This window comes from Melopsittacus undulatus, chromosome 3 (assembly GCF_012275295.1).
Source record: "Melopsittacus undulatus isolate bMelUnd1 chromosome 3, bMelUnd1.mat.Z, whole genome shotgun sequence".
Taxonomy (NCBI): Eukaryota; Metazoa; Chordata; class Aves; order Psittaciformes; family Psittaculidae; genus Melopsittacus; species Melopsittacus undulatus.
The window spans coordinates 17,882,986-17,892,956 of record NC_047529.1 but is presented as its reverse complement, the minus strand read 5'-3'; the positions used below and the strand labels follow the sequence as shown (position 1 = coordinate 17,892,956).

Genomic DNA, 9,971 nt, shown 5'->3' with positions numbered 1-9,971 from the left:
TACTTGGTCTTTTGTTTACAAGCTGCTGATACTCCTAATGAGACTTAAGATAAATATCTCTGTTCTCCTATGAGACATTAAAAGCCTTTCTGTAGTTGCTACATGTAAGGTCAGGAAAGCCAGACTAAGTACTTGTTTGGTTTGTACTTACTTTGTATCGCACGAAAAAATGTATAAATATTTAGAAATAATAGAATTTTGATCAAGGACAAGGGGAATATTTACTGACATAACCACTGCTCACTGTAACTTAACACAGAGTATGAGTTCAGGATTTTACTGCATGCCAGCTATCTTAATTTTTGTTAAGCAAAGATATACTCCTTTGCTTTCAGTAAGGGTGATTTGCTTGCAAACAATTTACTATGTGGGTTCTGAACTTCATGAACCACATAGGTACCTTTTTTCTTAAAAAAAAAAGATATGGAGTATTTGTTCTCAATCTGAAAGTACTTTAGGTTGTAAGAACTGTCCTTAAGTAAAACTAAGTTGTGTATTCAAACACATATCAAAGTTGCCTTTAGGTATAGTTGCATATATGTTGATGTGCTGTGACACAGAGGCAGTTTTCCTCTTGATAATGGTGAGCAAATGGAGTACAAGATTCAAGAAATTTGATAAAAGGGCAACTGTAGTAAAAAGAATGAATTTATTTACAAAGTAATGTAAGTTCTCCACCTACTGCACTTTTAGGTGGAGTTTGGTTTCATACATGTCATTTTGACCTGGATTGAAGTTTTGACAGAGAGCACCATCACAAATGCTCATTGACTGCATGGTGGGAGAGTAGGAAGGAAAATAAGGTTTTACATGTCACTGGGGGACGCTTCCTGTCTGTGCTCAGCAGATACCTGGTGATGTGTAAAGCTTTGGCTTGGGGAAAGTTCTTTCTGCAATGTCTGTTCCAGACACTTCCTATTTTTCACAGTCAATAGAAGAATTAGGACAAGCAATAACTACAAGTGAGGCGACCATCATCATGCTCAGTGAAGGAGGGGACCCTTGTGCATCCCATAGTAGACAATGGTGTTCATTGCACCAGTACTCTGCTGATGAGGCCTGATGTCTCTGGATGCCGTCCTGAGAATGCTGGGACTGAACCAAGAGTGCCACTCAACACCCCTGCTGCCTATGGGGAGAAAACAGAGCCAGAGGCTTGAAGCAGCATCAGCCTAGGGCTATTTTGGTCCTCAGGCAGTTCTAACTTACTTTTACTGTAGTCAGGCAGTGGCAGCCTTCTGACAGCTGGAATTTGCAGATAGTGTTTACACAATGCTTAATAGCAAGTCTGTTCATTACAAATGTGCCATCTATATGCCATGTGTGCATGCTTTATTTATTGAGATAAATGTGTTTTGTTTGAGGTTAATAGGAGCAAGAAATGCAAACATCTGATTTGCTTTGAGTACTTTGATGATACGAGAAAGAAAAACTTTAGGAAATTACATATGAGCATCAACTTCTAATAACTTTTCTGCAGTGATTCCCTCTTTCAGACCTTGCCTTCACTGAAACTCCATCTATTTTCATAAATGTTTTTGACATTTAAAATTCAGGGAAAGAGGATAAAGAATGTTTTTATTCCTGGTAAAGCTAATTAAAAAAAAATCAGGGTATTTTCCTTTCCATCGCAACAGCTTTGTGAATCTAGAAACTAAAATAAATAGATCTAGATGAGAAGTTTACTACTCATTCTAAAAATTAGAGTAGATGAATTCAAAAGGAGGGCAAATTTGGCCCTGAAAATAAAAAGTTGCAACCACTGATGTAATTTTTGCATTCTCATGATATCTTCACTTTTGAGGCTTTAATCATTTGTCTCTATCTAGCAGTCTGCATTTGAACACCCATAGATGTCTGAAGTATCTGTGTTATCTGAGACATGAACATGTGGCTTATATGGCACAAGACCTGTCCCACCAAGCCTGGCAGCTGGAAGTGACACAAAAGATCTAAGGGTATCTAAATTGGTGTTAGAGGCTTGGGCTTAAAGCAGGTGAATTGTGTTCTGCATATCAACTTTAAAGTGGATTGAATTTCTTAATAATTAATTATTTACAGCTGAATGGCCAGAATCTTGTTTGGGTAAGGAGAAGAAGGCATGTGAAAAGTGTTGACATGAACAGACACCACCACCGCAGCCCCCTAAACTAAGGGAATCTGGGCAAATGAAAAGGAATGTTTCAGAGTGTCTGATTCAAGTAGAAGGAATGAGTATCTCGCTGCAGCACCAACTCTCAGCAGAAAAAGGGCACTGAAGAAAAATACCCAACCTAAGACAAGCTGAGGTTTAAGGCATACCACGGGAGGTTAGCACTGATTACTGTCAATAAACGTACATTACAAAGTGAAAACTGAATTAAGAATATGGAAGCTGAGGGGCTGTATTTAGCCAGATAAGGTGATTAGTAAATTATCTATCTAATGAGTCATGTGTCAGGCCACATTTCTTGTCCATTTCTGTCCTCCCCTAATAAATAAAAAATAAAACATTTGTTTTAGTACTACTGGAAATTCTCATAAGAATGTAAAGTTGGAAATTATTTTGGCAAAAAAATTAAGAAGGCAAATGTAATGAAAAAGTAACTTAAATGTTTTTGAAGCAAGTTAATGCTGCTTAGAGCTCTAGGAAATTGTTAGAGCATGCATTTTATAGTGCTTGGGGATGACATTAAATGAAACAGCAGGGCTAAGATCCAGGTCTGAGACAGAGACTCCAGGGGGAGGGTGGAAGGTGAACATCTGCAGGAGACTTAGAGAAAAGGAAGAGCTCTATTTTGGCAAGAGTCTCACCAGCACACAATCTCTGCCCTGGAATGAAATGCAGAATGGACATAAGAGATTCAGCGGAAGCTACTTCTGCAATAGTTGGATGAAATAAAAACCTCTCAGCAGCTCTTATTGTCAGGAAGATCAGGAGGAATCCAGAACATTTGAAATGTCATATCCTAGCTATGAATAAAGAACACATTAGCTCTTAAAATTCTACAGGAATCAGGGAGAAGACACTTGGTCTTCAGAGGTATGATAACAAAATCACCTTGTGATTTGTTTCTTTTCCTTTGTCTAAATGCTAAATCTGGGGAAAAATGTATGGAAATCCAATCTGAAATCCTGGATTCCAGTTTTCAGCAAATTTTTTTTTTTTTTTAATTTTCATACTTGGTTCAATTTTTGGATCACAGCTCAACTTTGGCTGGTTTAGTCTAGAATTTGGCTCTATTTATCTAGTCACAGGTAACTTTTTACATTAAAATTAATCAGAAAAGACCTCTGAGACTCACAAATGGTGGCTAGAGTGGGACTGCGGAGGAAGGATATTCTATGAATGCTGTGACTTAATTTTTCTCAGTCCTGGTAAAATTCAGCAACTCGTAAATGGCCGTAATCAGAGTGTGATGACTCAAGGACAGAACTAACAAAAACCTGAACTAAGATTTGTTATTTGCCCCCTTGTATGACAGAAAGTGGAAAATGAAAAGCTGTTGCGTGGCTGTGCCATGAAATAAGCCCTCAAGGGAATGGCCAAACCTGACACATCCCTGGATGTCAGCTAGGGCATCTAGACTTCAATCTGAATTAAATTCTGTGAATGGAAGGTATCATAAGACCTTCCATGAAAAAAAAAAAAAAACACCAAAACCTCAAAAATTACTGTATGTTGGATGATGAGTATGACAAGAAAAAACCTGATTCAAATATCATGCAGAATTAAAAATATACAGATAAGGTCTATAAAAAATGCAGTGGTAGATATGACAGACAATTAAGCTAGAGACTGATGTATAGGAACTTCACCGAGCAATGACAGAGCCTGCAAAGCAGGAGAAAATGCATTCATCATGGGGCTGGAATCTCCCATGCTTTGGCAAATTGTGCAGGTGTGCAAGCTTAAATGTCAGACTCCTTGGAAACCTCAAAAGGCAACTCCTTTCTGTTCTTTGATTTTATGCAGAACACGGACCTTTTTATAAGGCATCTCTTTTTGTTGGCACAGTATGTGAAGTCTTGATCCAAGCTGACATTATTTGTGACTTTTTAAAAGGGATGTGCAAAAAGGAAACATGTTTCCCCGGAAAGACACCTTTCCTGTGTGCTTTGTGTGTGGTCACAGACAATGCAGCTGCTAATGGTAAGAGAGAGGCAAAGAAACTCAAGCCATAGAGCACCTGTAGGCTACAGGTTATAATGCAAAACTATGTTAGGGATAGGCTAGAGAGTATGGAACTCTGTCTGGGGACAGGTGATCAGTTAACAGAAAGTTTGTCGGTCAGGGTTAAGGGGAAATCGGTGACAGGACACATTACTGTGGGGATATGTTACAGACCGCCTGATCAAGAGGAACCTGTGGATGAAGAACTCTACAGACAAATAGGAAAAGCCTCACGCTCACAGGCCCTTGTTCTCATGGGGGACTTCAACCACCCTGACATCTGTTGGGGCGACAGTACGGCCCGGCACAAGCAATCCAGGAGGTTTCTCGATTGTGTGGAAGACAACTTCCTTCTGCAAGCAATAAAGGAGCTGATGAGGAGAGGTGCCCTGCTTGACCTCGTGCTCACCAACAGGGAAGGGCTCGTTGGAAATGTGACTCTCCAGGGAAGTCTTGGATGTAGTGATCATGAGATGGTCGAATTTGAGGTCCTCAAGACAATGAGAAGAGCGTGCAGCAAGCTCACTGCCCTGGACTTCAAGAGAGCAGACTTTGGCCTCTTCAGGAACCTGCTTAGCAAGGTTCCATGGGATATAGCCCTTGAGTGTAAGGGGGCCCAAGACTCTTGGTTAATATTCAAGGATCACCTGCTACAGGCTCAGGAGTGTTGCATCCCAACTAGAAGGAAGTGCAGCAGGAGGGCCAGGAGACCTCCTTGGATGGATAAGGAGCTGCTGAGAAAAATTCACAAGAAAAAAGAGGCTTATAAAAGGTGGAAGCAAGGACAGGTGGCCTGGGATGAATACAGGGATGTTGTCAGGGTAGTTAGGGACCAAGTTAGGAAAGCTAAGGCCCAATTGGAGCTAAACTTGGCAAGGGATGTTAAAGATAATAGGAAGGGATTTTATAGGTATGTAGCAGCTAAAAAACAGACTAAGGACAATGTAGGCCCTCTCCGGAAACTTTCAGGAGAACTGGCTACACAGGACTTGGAGAAGGCTGAGGTTCTGAATGGCTTCTTTGCCTCAGTCTTCACTGGCAAAGGCTCTGACTGCAGCACCCGAGTCTTGGAAGGCGGACGCAGGGACTGTGAAAACCTAGACCTTGGGCCCACTGTAGGAGAGGATCTGGTTCGAGACCATCTTAAGAACCTGAATGTACACAAGTCCATGGGACCTGATGAAATCCATCTGCGGGTCCTGAAGGAGCTGGCAAATGAAGTTGCAAAGCCACTGGCCATCATATTTGAAAAATCATGGCAGTCAAGTGATGTTCCCAATAACTGGAAAAAGAGATATATAACCCCCATTTTCAAGAAGGGGAAAATGGATGACCCAGGGAATTACAGACCAGTCAGTCTCACCTCTGTTCCTGGCAAAATCTGGGAGCAGATTCTCCTGGAAGGCATGCTAGGGCACATGAAAAACAACAAGGTGCTTGGTGACAGCCAGCATGGCTTTACTAAGGGGGAATCCTGCCTGACCAATTTGGTGGCCTTCTATGACGGGGCTACAAAAGTGATGGACAGGGGTGGAGCAGTTGACGTCATCTACCTGGACTTGTGCAAAGCGTTCGACACTGTCCCACACGACATCCTTGTCTCTAAATTGGAGTGTCATCAATTTGATAGGTGGACCACTCGGTGGATAAAGAACTGGCTGGATGGTCGCACTCAAAGAGTTGTGGTCAACGGTTCAATGTCTGGCTGGAGACCAGTAACGAGTGGTGTCCCTCAGGGATCGGTGTTGGGACCGGTCTTGTTTAATATTTTTGTCGCTGACATGGACAATGGAATTGAGTGTGCCCTCAGCAAGTTTGCCGATGACACCAAGCTGTGTGGTTCGGTTGGTACACTAGGGGGAAGGAATGCCATTCAGAGGGACCTTGACACACTTGTGATGTGGGCTGATGCCAACCTCATGAAGTTTAACCATGCCAAGTGCAACGTCCTACAGCTGGGTGGGAGCAATCCCAGGCACAGCTACAGGTTGGGCAAAAAGGAAATTCATGGTAGTCCTGCAGAGAAGGACTTGGGGGTGTTAGTCAATGAGAAAATGAACATGAGCCAGCTTCAGTGTGCACTCACAGCCCAGAAAGCCAACCGTATCCTGGGCTGCATCAAGAGGAGCATGACCAGCAGGTCAAAGGAGGTGATCCTGCCCCTCTACTCTGCTCTCGTGAGACCTCAGTTGGAATATTGTGTTCAGTTCTGGTGTCCTCAACATAAAAAGGACATGGAACTGTTGGAACAAGTCCAGAGGAGGGCCACGAGGATGATCAGGGGACTGGAGCACCTCCCATATGAAGACAGGCGGAGAAAGTTTGGGCTGTTCAGCCTGGAGAAGAGAAGGCTGCGTGGAGACCTCATAGCAGCCTTCCAGTATCTGAAGGGGGCCTACAGGGATGCTGGTGAGGGACTATTCATTAGGGACTGTAGTGACAGGACAAGGGGTAATGGGTTGAAACTTAAACAGCAGAGGTCTAGACTGGATATAAGGAAGAAATTCTTTACTGTGAGGGTGGTGAGGTACTGGAATGGGTTGCCCCGGGAGGTTGTGAATGCTCCATCCCTGGCAGCGTTCAAGACCAGGTTGGATGAAGCCTTGGGTGGCATGGTTTAGTGTGAGGTGTTGCTGCCCATGGCAGGGGGGTTGGAACTAGATGATCTTGAGGTCTTTTCCAATCCTAACTATTCTATGATTCTATGTTATCTTAATCATCATGGAATTTGCTGAAAACTTCCTTCATATTTAAGAAGGTACTACATATTCTCATTTATAACCATTGAATGCTAACCGAGAAGCCATGTCCTGAGAAATCTATGAAACGTGTTGTGAAATGGTCCCATGAAAAAGACAGTGTGGAGATCAGGCTTTAATAACAAATAAACCCACTGGTACAAGTAGTTTGTGTTTAAGATCTGTACTTGCCACAGCAATAAATGGGAAAAAGAAGGCACCTGCTGAAAAAGGCATGAAAGCATCTTCATAAATTTTCCATTGGTGTCAATAAAGTGCTCAAGATAGAACATGTCTGGTTTTTCCCACTCTGGTTTGTCTTGCAGGACAGAGGCCAGTAAGTGGATGATGTAGGTTCCTTGCAAAATAAGACAGTAGAATTAATCCATGGACAAATATTGTAGTTGACAACCTCAAGATTGTGAGCCCAGAGAAAGTGACTGCTGTTACGTGACTTCATTAGAGAGTTAATGTTTATCACATCAGCCAGGTTTGAGAAAGAAAAAATGCTAAAAGAAACAATCCTGTAGGCATCTCACCTTGGGAATGAAATAGCTTCTGAGTGTGACATCTGCAACCATCTCATGAGGTAAATCCAATGCCAGGACATTAGCGAATATCTGAATTTCATGGATGACAGCATCTGTATAAGGCATCTGAGTTCTATGCTCAATCCATGGTGGGTTTGATCCTATCACTTCCTCTATCTCTTCTTGGACCTTTCTTGAGCAAAGAATTAACTATAAGAAAGATACAAGGACTCATTCATTCCTGAGATATAATGTGCTTTACTGATGTACAGTATAAAAGACTTTGAGTGAAAACCATAAATTCTCCCCAAATCTTTTTTTCCTTTCAGAAATAATGGGAGGTTGACAGAACTAGGGTTTGGTTATTTCTTTACTGGTAAGAAACCTAAATATTTTTATTTTTCTGCCTCCTTTTGCCCGCAAAAGAAGGCAAATTTTGCTAGATATCTCTTGTTCTGACCAAGAGGTATCTAGCAATAGTAGACAATAATTAGCTGGAAATCTTGGCCTTTTGTAACTTACTGTATTATAAGATATGTTGATTCTCAAGCTTTCTGCTCAGTTCCATATTCACAGAGTGTAACAGCATCTGTTATAAAAACACTTACTCTGAATTTCAGGGTACTTTAGCATCAGCATAAAGCTCCACTTTAGTGTGGTAGAAATTGTCACAACACCAGCAGTAAATAAAATGCTCACCAAGCTTAACAAGTTATGTCCATAAGTCATTATGGAAATACCCATTGGTAGTAGATTTCTCCTGAAAGAAGTGTTTGAGATAAAAGGATGAAAACTTAAGGCTTTCCATATGAAAATGCTATTTATACATTTAAACATCTGCTAAGAAATAAATCCTTTATTTTAAAACGTGCGAAAGACAGAGCTTTGCACTAGAGAAGAGTTTTTACATAGGTTTTATGTTTGCATGATGTCTGCATTTACTGGGGCCAGCTGCAAAGACAGCTGTCTTCTCTATGAAAAAGGTAACCCAGGTATATCAGAGACCTCAAATAAGAATCCTAGGAATGCTCAGATAACATGTTAGTTCTGTAATGTATTCCATTTTTGAAAGAGCCAGAAGGTCTAGGACAAGAAAGAGAGCTGATTAAAAAGGTGCAGCCTTGATATGTTGATACAGTCTGAATAAAAACATTGTCATGGTTTAAACCCAGCTGTCAAGTAAGTACCATTCAGCTGCTAACTCAACCCCCCACTCCTCCCTCCACAGGGAGGAGAATGAAAAGAATGTAAAACCTGGGGATTGAGATAAAAACAGTTCAATAACTATAGTAAAGTACAATACAATATTATTAGAGGAAAAAAACAAGGACAGAGACATAAAGCTTAAAGGGGAAAAGGAAAAAAAAAACAAAACCAAAACAAGCAGTGATGCACAATACAATACCTCACCACCTGCTGACCGATTCCCAGCCCAGCCCGAGCAGTGACTGGTCCTTTCTGGGTGACTCCCCCTACAGTCACATACTGGGCAGGAAGTGCTGTGGTATGGAATACCAATTTGGCTAGTTTGGGTCAGGTGTCCTGTCTCTGCTTCCTCCTGGCTTCTTGTGCCCCTCCTCACTGCCAGAGAATGAAAGACTGAGAAGACCACGACCAGGGCAAACACTGCTTAACAACAACTAAAACACTGGTGTGTCATCAGCATTATTCTCAGACTAAAGCAAAAACACAGCAGTGCACCCACTACTAAGAAGAAAATAAACTCTTATCTCAGCTAAAACCAGGACAAGCATAAGTAAGGATAAATATTTGCTGAGTAAAAGGGATTGGAACTGCAACAGAGATATCTGATACTCAGCTCTACTGGTTTGTTATGTATGTTTTGTCAAAGATAAGTTCCCTAAATAAATATGGCCATAATTATAAGGACTGAAAGGAAATCTTAAATGTTTTCATATAGCTATAAAAGTTGGAATAAATGAGAAAATATTCAGTTACCTCTTGCCATTTAACTAGGAAAACTTCTTTGATAGTTTTTGTCCAGGGTTTTGAGATGTTCTACAAAAGTGACTTGTATATAATCATGGAATTCATCTCTGTTTTGGAGAAGAGTCTTGTTAGCCCTTAGGAGGAATCCAAGGTGTGGGAAGATGTACATCTACAAACGTCAAGGATATTAGGTGGAATTTACTGGCCAGAGGTCTGAAAATACTACAGAAACAAATTAATAATAATTTTGAGCCTGTTTTGCAAATATAAAGACTTAACATTAATATTTTGTTCTTTAGAACATGAAAAAGTGACTGGATGAATTCACAGTAGAGAATCGATCAAAGACCACTGAATACATGGAAAACTCTCAGCCCCAAATTACTGTTTTGCAGATATTGAGTAGAAGTCAGACTCAAACACTTGCAACTTGCCACTAAGGAGATGGAAATGTTTTCTAGCAACTTTCTTTATTGTTTTAGCCAGCTCTTCTTCTTGTTTTTCTGTTTCAAACCCTAAAGGAACAGAAATTAGTCTGGTGTGCGGCAGCATTTACATGCAAGTATCAGAAAGTATTTATTACACATTGAGACATTTCAG

The 9,971-nt window shown here is 41.0% G+C and overlaps 1 pseudogene; it reads right to left on the bottom strand.

The window, feature by feature from the left end:
- Window positions 1–2,625: 2,625 nt before the first annotated feature.
- On the bottom strand, window positions 2,626–9,540 carry LOC101876944 (cytochrome P450 2K6-like; annotated as a pseudogene).
- Window positions 9,541–9,971: the final 431 nt, after the last annotated feature.